The sequence below is a fragment of the Cricetulus griseus genome, chromosome X (assembly GCF_003668045.3).
Source record: "Cricetulus griseus strain 17A/GY chromosome X, alternate assembly CriGri-PICRH-1.0, whole genome shotgun sequence".
In the NCBI taxonomy this organism is placed as follows: Eukaryota; Metazoa; Chordata; class Mammalia; order Rodentia; family Cricetidae; genus Cricetulus; species Cricetulus griseus.
In genome coordinates, this window is record NC_048604.1 from 17,249,508 (window position 1) to 17,264,767 (window position 15,260).

Genomic DNA, 15,260 nt, shown 5'->3' on the forward strand with positions numbered 1-15,260 from the left:
TGAAGTATATTTTCTTGGGATCCTATTTTTTTTTAATTCAGTGGCTGTTGTGATTTGCTGCCTTTGTTTTAGGCCTGCCTCATGAGCATCCACATGGGCACACACACACAAGGCACAAGTATGGCAAAACACAGTTTTCAAAGGGACACGGAATTTGTGAGGGTACAAGAGACCTCAACTGGAAGAGTAGGTAGAAAACTTTAAAGTAGTAAATACAAGTGGAACAAAAGCTCTATTCTAGCAGTGGGAGGAACATAATACTCTTAAATTACTTTCTGGTTTCCATGGGGACCTTTTGTTCTAAGATACAAATCGTTAAGTTTAACAGAGCCACTTAACATGATTTTTTAAATCAAATGAAAAGATTTTTCAACTAGATAAAAATGTCAATTACTAGTATTTTTAAAGGTATTAAAATCCAAAGTACTTGACATTGCTGCTTTATGTGGCACAATTAAGTCTAGAGGTGATTAGAGAATATCCCTCCCCATTTCAGGCACAGAATATTTCAAAGCATCTGTGTTTGGGGTAGAATACTATGCAGGGTATGGTTTAATCTTTAAATCTTCTATTAACACAAAATATGGCAAGAACTTAAAGTTGTGCTGTGAAGTCTTAAGCTTATAAAAGATAACAGATTGATTCATCTTCCCTTTGAGCAATTTCCATACCTTTCTCTTACAGAATATCTGGATTTCTATGTGGGCATACATGCTATAGGATAAGTACATATGTACATGTGCATGGGTATGTATTGCGGACAGACACACATTGGTCAAGCTGGGGGTAAATGACGTGACTGGGGGTGCTAGGAGTTGTGGCTCTTTTATTTCTCAGAATGTCAGTATTGTTTGGCTCACAATACTGGGAGCAAGCAGGAGCCTGGTGGGAGCCTGGAGCCTTAAACCCTGAGCTGTGGTCTGGGGGAGGGGACAGGGTTGCGGGGTCACAAGCTCTTAGCTTTTAGCCTCAGCATGACCACAAGTTTTAAAGCAAGAAGCGGTCACGTGCTTTTCTTTGAGCTGTTAGTTATCTTGACTGTGTATATGTATTACTTTCTTCTTTTGCTTTCTCTGATTCTCTAGCTGTTTGGGCTGATGATTACATTTTTTTGTAATAGTAAAAGACAAAAATAATTTACTTCGTGTATCAAAATGCCCTAGTTTTCTATAATCTTTATTTTGTACTTTAAGTTTATCCTGCACAAGAAAGGAACTGAAATGGAAGAAAATATTTTCTCCTGCTGGAGAACTTGATCCAGATATTTTATATGTTGCATACCCTTAAAGAACATGAAAATATCCTGGAAAAGCAATCCTAAAGTACCTTATTCTTGCTATTGTTTTGAGTTTTAAAGGAGAGGACTGGGGAGAGGGTTGAAAGATGGGGGGGGGTGTAGGAAGACTCTGGGAGGATGGCTTGTTTAATGAACTGTTAAAACTTGGAAAATTTTAAGTGAAACTTAGTTTCATTTTGTGGAGGCTACTTCGACTTGTACTGGTCTCCTAAGGTATTTTCATCGCTTCCAGCTAGTGTTTGTCTCTTAACCACTATAGCTACAGTCTGGATGGCAAATCGAGATTTCTGGTGATAACGAGATTTCTTTGGGAAAATAGTCCAAAATCGGGGTAATGGGTTGTCTTGTTCTGATGCTCAGGAAGATGTTTACTCATTAACCCACTGCTCAGCTGCAGCTGCAGGACACAATTAATTATGCTAATAGTTTGTGAGGAGCGGATGTAACTCCCCTACTCCGCCCCCTGGGGGGAGGTTGGCAAAAGGGGAAGGAGACACCCTGGGGTCCGATCACATGATACTATCTTCGCGCCACTTTTGCAACCCTCCCTTTTTTCCGCTAGGTTTTGCCTGAGCTCACAGGTTTTTATCTTGCTTTACTATCAAGTCTCTTAAAGTAGGGTCTGAGATACATTCCCACTCCTCCTCCTCTTTCCATTGCTAGTTCTCATTAAAGGTCCACGGTTGCATTGCACTCCATGCAAGCCTAGCAAGTGAGTTCTAATTGGATGTTAAACTTCTGCTCACAGCCTTTCCAGAAAGCATCAGGCAAACGGGCCAGCATGGGCTGGAAGTTCTGTTTGCGCGTTTTTGTGAAAGTGAGAGGAAGCTCACCTTTAAGAGTGAACCACATTGGAGAAATGAGGGTATTTTGCCTCTCTGAGTCCTGAGCTAAACAGGCAGTTCTGGATGGGCTCCACCGCTGGCCAGGGAGCAGGAAACAAGTCTTTAGAGTCAATCTTTAGTAATCCTCTCGCCTGAGCCCATACTGTGCACCAGATTGAGAATCAAGTGGTGCTCTTGCCCTCTTTTGATCCTTGAGCTGCCACAATCACCCAAGGCAACAATAAGCAGGAGTAAGGGACCTGGCTTCTTTTCTCAGCCCCAGCTCCCCTTTGCCTTCCAGTACCCCCCTCTCTGAGTAGTGCCTGCTCAATACCTTTAGGTTTTTTGGAATCCGGTCACTCACTCTTTACCCTCAAACTCCCCAGATACTCTCTTGGGCCAGCACCCTCCAGAAAAGTGAAGAAAGTATAGTCTGGTTAACCCTATTTGCCCCGTGATTTGTCTAGTCTGCTTAATTTCATAGAGTGTGCATCTTGACACGCAGTCACTATTTTGTACGTGGGGTGTACTGTAGTTTTTAGCGTTTAAATAGTCCTCTCTTAATCGAGTCTTATTAGCTGTGGAATGGGGAGGGAACAAGATAACTGTATCTTCTTGGCATTTGTGCATGCACCCAGGGACAGCTACCATTCATGACACCTAATAAGAAACCGATTTAGTGGGTAAAGGAGGCGCCGGCAAGTGTGAAACCCTCCTGGTAGTAGACGAACACGCCTGAGCTGAAAACTTTCACGTAGGCAGAGGGAACACTCCACTCATGAATTTCTTCTCTCTTTTGGCTCTTAGGGATACTTTCAATCTAGTTGTGAGGTGATGCGCATGCGCGCGCGGGGTTGTGGGGACACCCTGGTCCCACAGCTGTGTGGGCTTCTTCGCCTATCTCCGGTGGGGGATGGGGCGAGCGCCTCAGGGCCCGGACCCAGGAGATGGTAGCAAGTGCGCCATTCTGGGCCAAGTGTCAGTGGCACCAGTTTAGGCTGGCTTCCCAGGAGCTTGGATTAAGGACTCCCATGTTGGGGACAGAGGGCAATGCTGAGCGAGCGGGTTCTGTGGGTCACAGGGGCATGGTGGGCTTTGGCCTGGGCGGGGTGGGGGTTCCGTTTCCTAATTCCTGTGTGGGCCGGGTGGGCGGAGGCACGCTTTCCCCCTAGGCTATTAAAGGCGAAGGGCGGGCTTTTCCCAGGGATTCAACTTCTGGATGCCGCTCGGGGTGACGGATCGCTGCTACAAGGCTCCTGGGCGCCAACCGCGCTGCCCTGGACGTTTGGGGGGTTAGGTGTGCGTGGGCGGCTGGGGCGTGTTTTCTGCACGCGGCTCCTTGCTGCCCTCCCTCCACGGGAAGCATCGGGACTCTCGGACCAGGAGTGCACCAAAGATGCGCGAAGCTCCTGGATCCTGGCAGGCAGGACCACAGCAGGATGGTCGCGCTCACCACCTGCCAGAGGAGGGCCACAGGCAGGTCCTCTGCCTGCTTGCTCTGTCAGGACACTGCATGGACTAGAAGATGCGGGCCTCCGCTGGCGCAGCTGTGATCTGAGATAGTTAACTAAGGTTGGAGGGGATGGAGACCTCAGGACTTGAGAAAAGCCAAGTACCAGAGTGCAGTTGAGGGGTGTCAGGCAACTTGTGGAAACGACTCCCCTTTTCTCCATTGCTGCCCTGCAGGTTCCTAGACAACTTGGTGGCCTCATGACAGGGTGCACGTGGAGGGGGTGGGAAAGGACTCCCCCTCCCCCTTGGCTTCCTTCCACCAACCCCAGAATGGAGAGAGAGGGAGGCGTGGGCTTGGCGCGGTTTTGGTGCTTTGAATGGAGAACTGCGTTTCCCATAATGCTTTGTTTCTTTCTCTTTAATCTTGGTGGCTGCTGAGGTGTCTTGAGGACCTAAGCGCGTGGCTTGAGCGGCTGGAGCACACCCTGCGCTTCTGGGAGGCACCGGACTTCAGTAGGAGCAGCAGGTGAGGGCGTGAGCAACGTGGGAAGAGGCCGATGGAAAATCCTAAAGTGGTAAAAGACTGGGTTCTCTTTATAATTTTAGAGGCTAGACAGTGACTGCCTAGCACACGCGATGCAGAGCATATGATGAGTTAGTTTTCTTTAGAAAGGTATTATTAACTAGAAGGAATTTTCTCTGAGGGCTATGGGGTGGTTTTGCCAGATTGACTCGGATTTGAGAAAATTTTTTAGTGGAGGCAAAAATCTTTAGGTGTAGAAACCCAGTTCAAGAAGATAAGTATTACACTTATTTGTATACTAAGCCAATTCTTCCCTTATAGATGGTAGATTTCATATTATCTTAATACGTTTTATGAATTTAATTTTTAAAAGCATTTTAATGACTAGCTTAGTCATTACTGGCTGTAAAAAAAACATTTAAAATATCCTTGCTCATTTAACTTATTTCAGGTTTTGTGTTCCTGAAGTTTATTGGTGTTTTTCCCTCCTCACAAATCTTATCCCATCATGGAAAAGATGGAGGGAACCGCTTGTGAACCTTCAAATGGTAGCTTGTTCACTCCTGCTGCATTTTCTGAGGTAAGATAAGCACTTGGAAATGAGAGAGGTTTTCCCGTGGAAGATAATGACGAAGCAAAAGAGCTAATCTGACTTCTTTGGGTTTAATGGAGAAAATGGGTCCATAAATGTTTAAACACAAGTAGAGCCCTTTGAAAGAGATCAAAATGTGGCATCTCTAGGCCATCTGTGCATTATGTGAAGAGTGTAAGGCTGCTTCTTAAAGCAGCTCTGAAATTTCTCTCATTTTCTGTTAATGGGCTGGGGGCAGGGACTCTTTATGTAATCGAACACAGTGACTTTCTGTGTGGCACTCCAAAGCTCTGATGAGCTCAAGACTTTGATACTTAACCAGATTTTTATTTGCATCTTTTCTGGGCTCTGCCTCTTTGAAAAGCAGCCGGGATGGGGGTGGGGGGATGGGTGGGGTGGGGTGGGGGTGGTTCAGCGATTAAGAGGTCCCAGGTTCAACCCCCAGCTCCCACATGGCAGCTCATAACTGTCTGTAACTCCTTTTCCAAGGGAACTTACACCCTCACACAGAGATAGATGCAGGAAAACTCCAATGCACACAAAGAAAAAATGAATAAATTACTTTTAAGAAGAAAATCTGGGTGGATGTTACAGGTTTGCATATTTTCTGGGATGCAAATATCAAGTTCTCTTCAATGGAGAGGGAGTCCAAAATCCTCTTTAGCATTCAGATATTCTGAAATTGCCAGTGTTATTCAGGTTCAAGTCTGTAAATAACTGAGATTATTAATGTTTGTTAGGATTGTGCTGAAACAACACAGCCCAGCTTGCACTCTGAGCAAAACGCAAACTTGTTTAGAAATTGTAACTCAGTTCGTTTACTTGTTTCTTACATGTGTATGTGTGTGTTTGCTCAGGTGAGTCTGCAGAGATCTGGAAAAGAAGATGGGAAAGAACTCAAGGAAGACCTCAGTTATGCTACTGGAATAGGCCTTGGCCATGTCAAAGTGCTTACAGTGCAGGTAGCTTTTTGAGTTCTACTGCAGTGCAAGCACTTCTTACATTACCATGGTGATTTCATCAGTAGCTAGTGAGCACCATGGTGGTTGTTTCTGCATAATTAAGTTGTTGATGTTTTTGAGTTGCTCCTTCTAATGTGTCTCTTGTGTTAAGGTGCATCTAGTGCAGTTAGTGAAGCAGCTTAGACTCTACTGCCCTAAATGCCCCTTCTCGCACAGGCTACTTATTATCCAGCGTTTGAAAAGCATATCTTGAGAAATGATTTCAACAGGACAAATTTCAAAGGCTTGTCGTTTGCTCTTTCAATGTTTTAGCCAGTAACAAGTGGTGGGGACTGTGTACAGAAGGGCAAGATTAGATCCTGGTAGTACCAAAGTGCTCATAGTGCAGGTAGTTTTGCATCATTCTACTGCACTGTGAGCACTTCCAGTACTCTTGGATCAACACATTTCTTGTTGATAAAAATACTATACAAGGACATTGCTGCTTACGGTTAGTTTTGCAGATTTGCATTTCAGCGTATATGTGAGTATATGGCTGTGCAAATCCTTGCGAAACTGATTGTGATTATGTGTACCTTTCTGCATCTTTGTGGACTCCTTTATGAACATCTTCAGCATCCATGCCCATTCATCCCCGGGCGGGGATTGGTGCCATTACTTGCATTAGATAAAAGGTATTGCACTTGTCCCGGCCTGTGGAAGAAAAGCGGCTTTGAAATCATCTTTTAGTCTCTGAAAGTTCTAAGTTGCTAGACTGTAATTATGAAGTGACCTGTTTTGCTGTTATCGGGTGGATCACGATGCAATTTTGGTTAGTATGATAGGAGAAAAATTGCACGGTATCCATCTGTAAACCGCAGGACCTCTGTTGGCAACAGTCTTTAGCTAGTTATTGCTATTAGCACATTTGGAGTGTAATTTTTCAATGATACATTATAAAATATATTTGAAATAATGACATATTTTGGCTGTTTGGTGAACTAAATGTAAATGGACCTTAAATTTGCAAAATAAAGCAGATGTATAGATCTGGAAAAAATGGGCTCTCCTTTTTTCTTTCGTAATTAGCAATGCTAGGAAATTTTTTTAAATTTCCCCAAACAATTTTGTTTGTTTTTCTGTCTTAAGTATGTAGGCTTTGCTGGCCTGGAACTCACCCAGTAGACCAGGCTGGCATTGAACTCACAGAGATCTGCCTGCCTCTTTCTCCAGAGTTCTGGGATTAAAGGCATGCGCCACCACTCCTGGACCTCCAACATTTTAAAACCTTACATTTATTCTGTGTGAGTGCGTGCGTGTGTGTGTGTGTGTGTGTGTGTGTGTGTGTACCCATGTGCATGTGTGTTTGTGAACAAGTGTCTATTCAGCAGGCATGTAGAGTTTTGAGGACAATGAGAGAGTTGGTCCTTCCCACTTTGTGGATTGTGGACATAGATCTCCAGTTCTCAGGCTTGGTGGCAAGTGCCCTTCCCCATTGAGCCTAAAGTAAACTTTTTAGGGATATCCTGAAGGAAAACATGAAAATAGCTGGACTTTAGGTTTGCATCTGCATAAGGAAGCAGGTCACATGAATTGAAGAGTTTTAGTTCTTTCACTTGTTAAAACAGTGCCACCCCCTTCTCCAGAGACCTGACTATCAGATGGGGCCAAGGGTTTGCTTTTCATAACCCCTTTAAGTGCAGATGGCACTGGCCCAAAGAACTATGGTTATAAAAAACCAGTTATCTATTTTAAGTTTGAAATTCCCCAAATTGAAAGGACTCTAGGCACATCTTACCCTACTTTCTCATTCTGTTTCCTATGTTAGTGTTAAGACTACCCTGTCTTTGGCAAACGGAAAAAGTAGACATGTGTTGGTTTTTACCTTCTACCAACATGAACACTGAGTTCTCATCAGAAAGGATGGTATCACTATGTGGCAGTCTTGGTGTCTTGGAACTTCCCAATTTTGAAACCCTTTTATTTTTTCTCTCACAACAGGTTCAATTAAGTAAGAAAAATTTTTACTGAATAATACTTCAGCTTTGGGCTAGTTAGCTAAGCTGTTTCACCCACCACAAGGGGAAATAAGTGATAACATTGGCCCTACTCCCCATGATGTGTGGTTTATGTTCTCCTTGGGAGGGTTGATATGAAATCTTAAAAGAGATGCACAGTAGTAAATTCTGTATTAAGTATGTATGATTTTTTTCATGTGATTGATGTTTGAGGCAATTAGACAAACATAAAATCACTAGATATTTCCTGTGCTGTCTACTTTGTTGGTGCATAATTGTAGTTAAGTTTGATGTGGCAACAAAGCAAAGGTCTCCCTCCCTTCTAATAAAGCAGATCAGCAAAAATGAGGATTAAAGCTTTTTTGTTATAACTCTGAATACCACTAAATGTCCACTTTGGTGGCGCATGCCTTTAATACCAGCAGTCAGATCTCTGAGTTCGAGGCCAGCCTGGTCTACAGAGTGAGTGCCAGGACAGGTTCCAAAGCTGTCCAGAGAAAACCTGTCTCAAAAACCAAAAAAGAGTATAGCCCATAGGTAGTACATGCCTTTATTTCCAGCACGAAGACGAGGATCTCTGTGAGTTTGAGGCCAGCCTGGTCTACAGTGCTGGTTCTAGGACAGCCAGGGCTACACAGAAACCATGTCCTGAAAAATCAAAACAAAACAAAAATAATAATACAAGTTTATTGTATTTAGTGGTTCACTGGTGCTTTACTTAATGTAGTTAATATGCAGGCAGTAACTGGCATCTCTCAAGGGGCTAGGTTCCTCAGGGTAGGTCACTCTACCTCTTAAGAGTCCTAAGGCTTTTGTCTGAAATGATGGCTGATCTTGATCCTTGAGTCTTTTCAAGTCTTGAAAATTATGGATTTTTTGGCGGGGGAGGAGGCAGGGGTTGACACAGTGTTTCTCTGTATACCCCTGGCTGTCCTGGAACTTGCTCTGTAGACCAGGATGGCCTCGAACTCACAGAGATCCACCTGCCTCTTTCGTTGAGTGCTGGGATTAAAGGTGTGAGCCACCACCACCTGGCAAAAAATTATGGTCTTGTTCTTACTAAAGTTACACTTAAGAGTACAAATCACATGACTCACTGATAGACCATTTGCCTAGCTTATGAGAGGCACTGGGCTCCACCCCAAGTGCCACAAACAAAATGTTAGCCAATAAAATAATTGTCTTGTTCTTTTTTGTGTAGAGCATTTGTGAATGGGAAATGTAAATTGCTTATAGGCAGAATTAAAAATACACACATATAGACACACGCTTAGTTTCTAAGAATTACCATAAGTTTAGTGGGGTGTTACCAAGCAGAACTGCCTTTGAATTAGAAGGTAGTCTCAGAGGGCTCTCAAAGGTCATGGATCTCCCTAGATGGAAAAGTCAGTGTGGCATAGACATTAATTAGACCAATTAGCTGGGACAAACAGTGATTTAGAAGTCGTGGGAGGTAACTTTAAAAATTGTCAGTCATTAGCTTTGAAACAAAACACAGCAAAACAGGTAAAGCTAATGTGTGAAATTTTAGCTAAAAGAATCCTTACTCCCAGGTCATAGTCCAGGTTTATTCTAGGAAGAAAACAGACCTAAGCAGTGATTTGCTGATGATGGTTTGACAAGTAACCAATTAGGGGCTGATGTGATCAATTTAAGTTTGGAAACAGGCCTCGGACGTGGGCAGGGAATGGAGGAGTGTGGCTTGGGCAGAAAGTACCTCCCAAAGGCAGTGTCAAAGAGAATAGGCTCCAAGTAGTATGAACACAGAGAAGACCAAGGAGGGGCTCTTTAGGCAGCTGTTTCTGTAAGAAGCAAGGGAAGGCAGAAAGCAGTGGTACCCTACCAAAGAACTGCGCTGAGCAGCTGGGAATGTAAATAAAAGCGCTGGTTTAACTCCAAGAACCGTGTTGAGTTCAGACTATTTGGTATGTGTGAGGGGACAGGTAAGCTAGAGCCACATCACAGAATGCAGTCCTTAATGGAATGAGAGGTCACTTAGGTTTCAGTTTAGTAAGTTCTTGATGGCAACAGTGAAGAGCCCTCTGGATTGGACAACTGGGCCACAGGCTCTTTCCCAGGTGGAGGTAAGAGTTTGATTCATGCCCGAGGAGAAGGGGTAAATAAACAGAGGCTGCAGTAGCTCTCACTGACAAATTCATGGGCATATTCAATAAATTCTAGGCAACATCTCAACGAGATGGCGTCTAAACTTTTCTATACAAAAAATCCATTTGTAAGAATACACAGAGGATCCCCCGGGGAGGCATCTTAGTTTGTTACTGCTGTGATAAAACACCATGACCAAAAGCAACTCAGGAAAGAAGTGGATTATTTAACCTTATAGTTTATAGTCCTTCATGAAAGGAAGTCAGGGCAGGAGCTCACACAGGGCAGGAACGTGGAGGCAGGAGTTGATGCAGAGGCCATGGACAGGTGCTGCTTACTGGTTTGTTTCCGATGGTTTGTTCAGCCTACTTTCTTTCCTTTCCTTCCTTTTCCTTCCTCGCTTCCTTCATCCCTTCCTCCCTCTCTCTCTCCCTCCCTCACTCCTTCCCTCTCTCCTTCTCTCCCTTCCTTCCTTCCTTTGACAGGGTTTCTCTGTGTAGCTTTGGAGCTTGTCCTGGAATTCAATTTGTAAAGCAGCCTGTCCTCCAACTCACAGAAATCCACCTGCCTCCAAGGTGCTAGGATTAAAGGCATGTGCCACCATCATCCAGCTCAGCCTGCTTTCTTATATAAGCCAGGACCACCAGCCCAAGAAGTACCACCACCCATAGTGTGCTGGGCCTTTTCACAACAAGCATTCATCAAGAAAATTTCCTACAGACTTGGCAACATCATAAAGGCTCCTTTTCCCAGATGATTGTAGCTTGTGTCAAGTTGACTATTAAAAAAAAAAAAAAAACCAAAAAGCAAGCAAGCAAACAAAACCGAAAACCGAACCAAACAATGGCTGGAGAGATAGCTCAGTAGTTAAGGTCACTGGCTGCTATTCCAGAAGACCTGGGTTTGATTCTGAGCACCTACATGGTGGATCACAGCTATCTGTAACTGGAGTACCAGGGAATCTGATGCCATTTTCTGTCTTCTGTGGGTACCAGGCATGAAATACATGCAGACAAAACACCCATACACATAAAAATAAATGGTAAATAAAAATGAAAGAAAAACATGATGGGGGAGACATGCTGGGTCTTGAGACAGCAAAGGTGCTTGCCACCCAGCCTGATGACCTGAGTTCTATTTCTGGGACTGACATGGTGGAAAGAGAAAGACCCTTGCAAGGTCTCTAATCTCTAAATGTGTCATGGCACAAGCATGCGCACACATATACAAACCAATAAGTAAGAACAAAATGATGGTGAAAAATGTATTATGAAGTGGAACTTGTATTAGTACATAAAACCCCAGTACTATTTAGAAACTGATGTTGGGGCTAGAGAGATGGCTTAGTGGTTAAAAGCACTGACTGCTCTTGCAGAGGACCTGAGTTCAATTCCCAGCACCTACATGGTGGGTTCAACCTTCTGCAACATCAGTGCCAGGGTATCTGGCACCCTCTTATGTCCTCTATGGACAGGAGACATGCATGGGGTGCACAGATATGCCTGCAGGCATTACACTCATGCACATCATGTAAATAAAACAATTTAAACAGTGATGTTATTCTTCTTTGGGGGGTCTTCCTTGTTTCCTAGTTCCTTTAGTGATGAGGATTGTAGGCTGGTAATCTTTTGCTCTATGTCTAAAATTCATATATGAGTGAGTACATACCATGTTTGTCTTTATGTGATTGGGTTACCTCAGTCAGGATGGTTTCTTCTAGTTCCATCCATTTGCCTGCGAATTTCAAGATTCCATTGTTGTTTTCCGCTGAGTAGTACTCTGTTGTGTAAATGTACCACATTTTCTCTATCCATTCTTCAGTTGAGGGGCATCTAGGTTGCCTCCAGGTTCTGGCTGTTACAAACAACGCTGCTATAAACATAGTTGAACATATGTCCTTGTTGTATGAATGTGCACTCTTTGGTTATATGCCCAAGAGAGGAATTGCTGGAACTTGAGGTAGACTGATTCCCATTTTTTCTGAGCAACCGCCATACTGACTTCCAAAGTGGTTGTGCAAGTTTGCACTCCCACCAGAAATGGAGGAGTGTTCCTCTTTCCCCACATCTCCAGCATAGACTGTCATTTGTGGTTTTGATTTTAGCCATTCTGGCCCGTGTAAGATGGTATCTCAGAGTTGTTTTGAGTTGCATTTCCCTGATGGCTATGGATGTTAAGCACTTTCTTAAGGGTCTTTCAGCCATTTTGGATTCCTCTGTTGAGAATTCTCTATTTAGTTCTGCACCCCACATTTTCATTTCATTGTTTGGTGTTTTGGAAACTACATTCTTGAGTTCGTTGTATATTTTGGATAACAGCCCCTGTCAAATGTGGGGTTGGTAAAGATCTTTTCCCATTCTGTGGGCTGTCGTTTTGTCTTGCTGACTGTGTTCTTTGCTGTACAGAAGCTTCTCAGTTTCAGGAGGTCCCATTTATTAATTGTCAATCTCAGTGTCTGTGTTACTGGTGTTATGTTCAGGAAGTGGTCTCTTGTACCAATTCATTCAAAGGTACCTCCCCCTTTTCTTCTAAGAGGTTCAATGTGACTGGACTTATGTTCAGGTATTTGATCCATTTAGACTTAAGTTTTGTGTATGGCAATAGATATGAATCTATCTGCAATCTTCTACATGTCCGAATCCAGTTATGCCAGCACCATTTGTTGAAGATGCTTTCTTTTTTCCATTGTATATTTTTAGCTTCTTTGTCAAATACCAGGTGTCCATAGGTGTGTGGGTTAATATCAGGGTTTTCAATTTGATTCAATTGGTCTATCTGTCTATTTTTGTGGCAATACCAAGCTGTTTTCAGAACTATGGATCTATAATAGAGCTTGAAGTCAGGGATGGTGATGCCTCCAGTAGTTCTTTTATTGTACAGGGTTATTTTGGCTATCCTGGGTTTTTTGTTTTTCCACATAAAGTTGAGTGTTGTTCTTTCAAGGTCTGTGAATGACTGTGTTGGGATTTTGATGGGGATTGCGTTGAATCTGTAGATTGCTTTTGGAAAGATTGCCATTTTTACTATGCTGATCCTACCTACCCAAGAGCATGGGAGATCCTTCTATTTTCTGGTATCTACTTTGGATCTCCCGAGCTAATTGGGAGCATGGAGGTAGGGGAAAGGGAGCTTCGAGAAAGAGAGAGGGAGAAGAGGAGGGGAGAAGAGAGGAGGAAATGGGGGAACAGGAAGGTTGAGTTGGGGGAAGAATAGAGGAGAGCAGGATGAGAGATACCATAATAGAGGGAGCCATTATAGGTTTGAGGAGAGATATGGCAGTAGGGAGATTTCCAGAGATCTACAAGTATGACACAACCTGGCAATCTAAGAAATAGTGGAGAGGCTACCCTAAATGCCCTTCCCCTATAATGAGACTGATGGCTACCTTATATGCCATCCTCGAGCCTTCATCCACTTGCTGATGGAAGCAGAGGCAGATACCCACAGCTAAACACTGAACTGAACTCTGGAACCCAGTTGCAGAAAGGGAGGCGTGATGACCAAAGAGATCAAGACCGGGCTGGTGAAACCCACAGAAACAGCTGACCTGAACAAGGGGGAGTACATGGACCCCAGACAGATGTCTGGGAGGCCAGCATGGGATTGATCCAGACCCTTGAACATGGATGTCAGTGAGGAGGCCTCGACCATCTATGGGGCCTCTGGTAGTGGATCAGTATTTATCCCTGGAGTAAGAAAGGACTTTGGGAGCCCATTCCACATGGAGGGATACTCTCTCAGCCTGGACACCATGGGGGAGGGCCTAGGCCCTGCCCAGGAGGATATAGCAGACTTTGGGGATCCCCCATGGAGGGCCTTACCCTCCCTGGGGAGCAGAGGGGGGATGGGGTGGAGGGGAGGGAGAGGGAGCAGGAATTGACATATGAAGCAGGCTTGTTTCTAATTTGAACTAATAAAAATAATTTTTTAAAAAGCGATGTTACTGAGAGATGTGTGTTGCTGAGATTTCTGTTCTCTTGTACTGGCTGAAGTATTTGGATTAGACTAAGATGCTTTTCCAAACTGACAAAGAAAAGATCAAACTGTCAATAAAGTTAGCTGAGATAATTGGTTAGCTATTTTAAAAAACAAAGCAAAACAAAATAAAACAGCTATATAGTTCTTCATCCTATTCAACAAAACCATTCAGGGTGGGTGAAGAGCTGACTATACAAGTTAATGTGAATATCTTCTTATATTTTTGGTTGTAGGCCTAGCCTTCAATGGCTGAGCCATCTCTCCAGCCCTGTACATTTTCTCTACTTTCTCTATTTTTCATAATGGTTTAAAAATTGTTGGCGGTTTTATACATAAATACCATGTATTTAGATCATATCCACTCTCTGCTCCTCCACTCCAGCTCCTCCTGGCATACCTCTTACATTCCCCTCCCAACTTCATGGCTTTTTAAAAAAAGGATTAAACGGGAAAGATTTAGAAGAAAATAAGGTGACTATGTCCATGAGACTGGGAAATGAACTTTTAAATGTAACAAAAAGGGAGACATATGGGAGCACAAAAACTGTCTTAAAAAACAAAACAGATGTTCAGTGAGTAAAGGAGCTTGCTGCTCAATGAGATCAATCCCTAGAGTCCACATAGAGGGGGAGAGAAACCAATCCACAATGCATGCACATACATTGCACCAGGAAAAGCCATGAAAAGCCATGGTGTTTAATGTAGGGTATGGGAGTGGAAAACATCACTTCTTCATTCATTCATTAAGTTAGAGTATCTTTATTGATCACCTATATTCCCCAGGAATCCCCTAACTTCCGGAGTCAACACAAAGTCCCTTCTCAAAAACCTTGCATTCAGGTGAAGGAAGATTCACAGATATTTAGCATGTCAGGTGGTAAGTGTGTCTGCTTTCTAGAGTTGCCATAATAAAATACCACAAACTGGCTATCTTACAAGAACAGAAAACTAGTTTCTCACAGTTCTGGAGGCTGCAAGTCTGAAATTCAGGGTCTGGGAGAGCCATGCTTCCTCTGATTTTTCTCCTTCATCTTAACTTCTGCTGGACACTGATAATACTTGGCATGATTGCACACTGCTTCATACAGCAGTCCTCCTCCTCTGTGTGTGTGTGTGTGTGTGTGTGTGTGTGTGTGTGTGTGTGTGTGTGTTTCAAAAAAGATAATAGTGATGGGATTTGGGGCCATAACTTACAATAATAGTGTTATTGTAACCAGATCACATCTACAAATATCCTAGAATGAGCACTTGAATGTGTCTTTAAACTAAAAAAGATGCTTTTTTCTGAGACAGGGTTTCTCTGTGGCTTTGGAGACTGTCCCGGAACTAGCTCTTGTAGACCAGGCTGGTCTGGAACTCACAGAGATCCACCTGCCTCTGCCTCCCAAGTGCTGGGATTAAAGGCGTGTGCCAAAAAGATTCTTTTAATTTTATGTCTATGAATGTTTTGCCGGCATGTATGTCTGTGTGAACCACATGTGTGCCTGGTACTTGCAGAGGTCAGAAGAAGAGGGCAATTGGATCTCCTG

General features: G+C 43.5%; 2 non-coding genes across 2 annotated transcripts; both read left to right on the plus strand.

Moving 5' to 3' along the window:
- The first annotated feature begins 5,789 nt into the window (after positions 1 to 5,789).
- Positions 5,790 to 5,868, plus strand: Mir18b (microRNA mir-18b). Its single transcript, NR_162770.1, has one exon. It is a non-coding gene; the product is annotated as a microRNA mir-18b (primary transcript).
- Positions 5,869 to 6,012: 144 nt separating this feature from the next.
- Positions 6,013 to 6,086, plus strand: Mir20b (microRNA mir-20b). Its single transcript, NR_162771.1, has one exon. It is a non-coding gene; the product is annotated as a microRNA mir-20b (primary transcript).
- Positions 6,087 to 15,260: the final 9,174 nt, after the last annotated feature.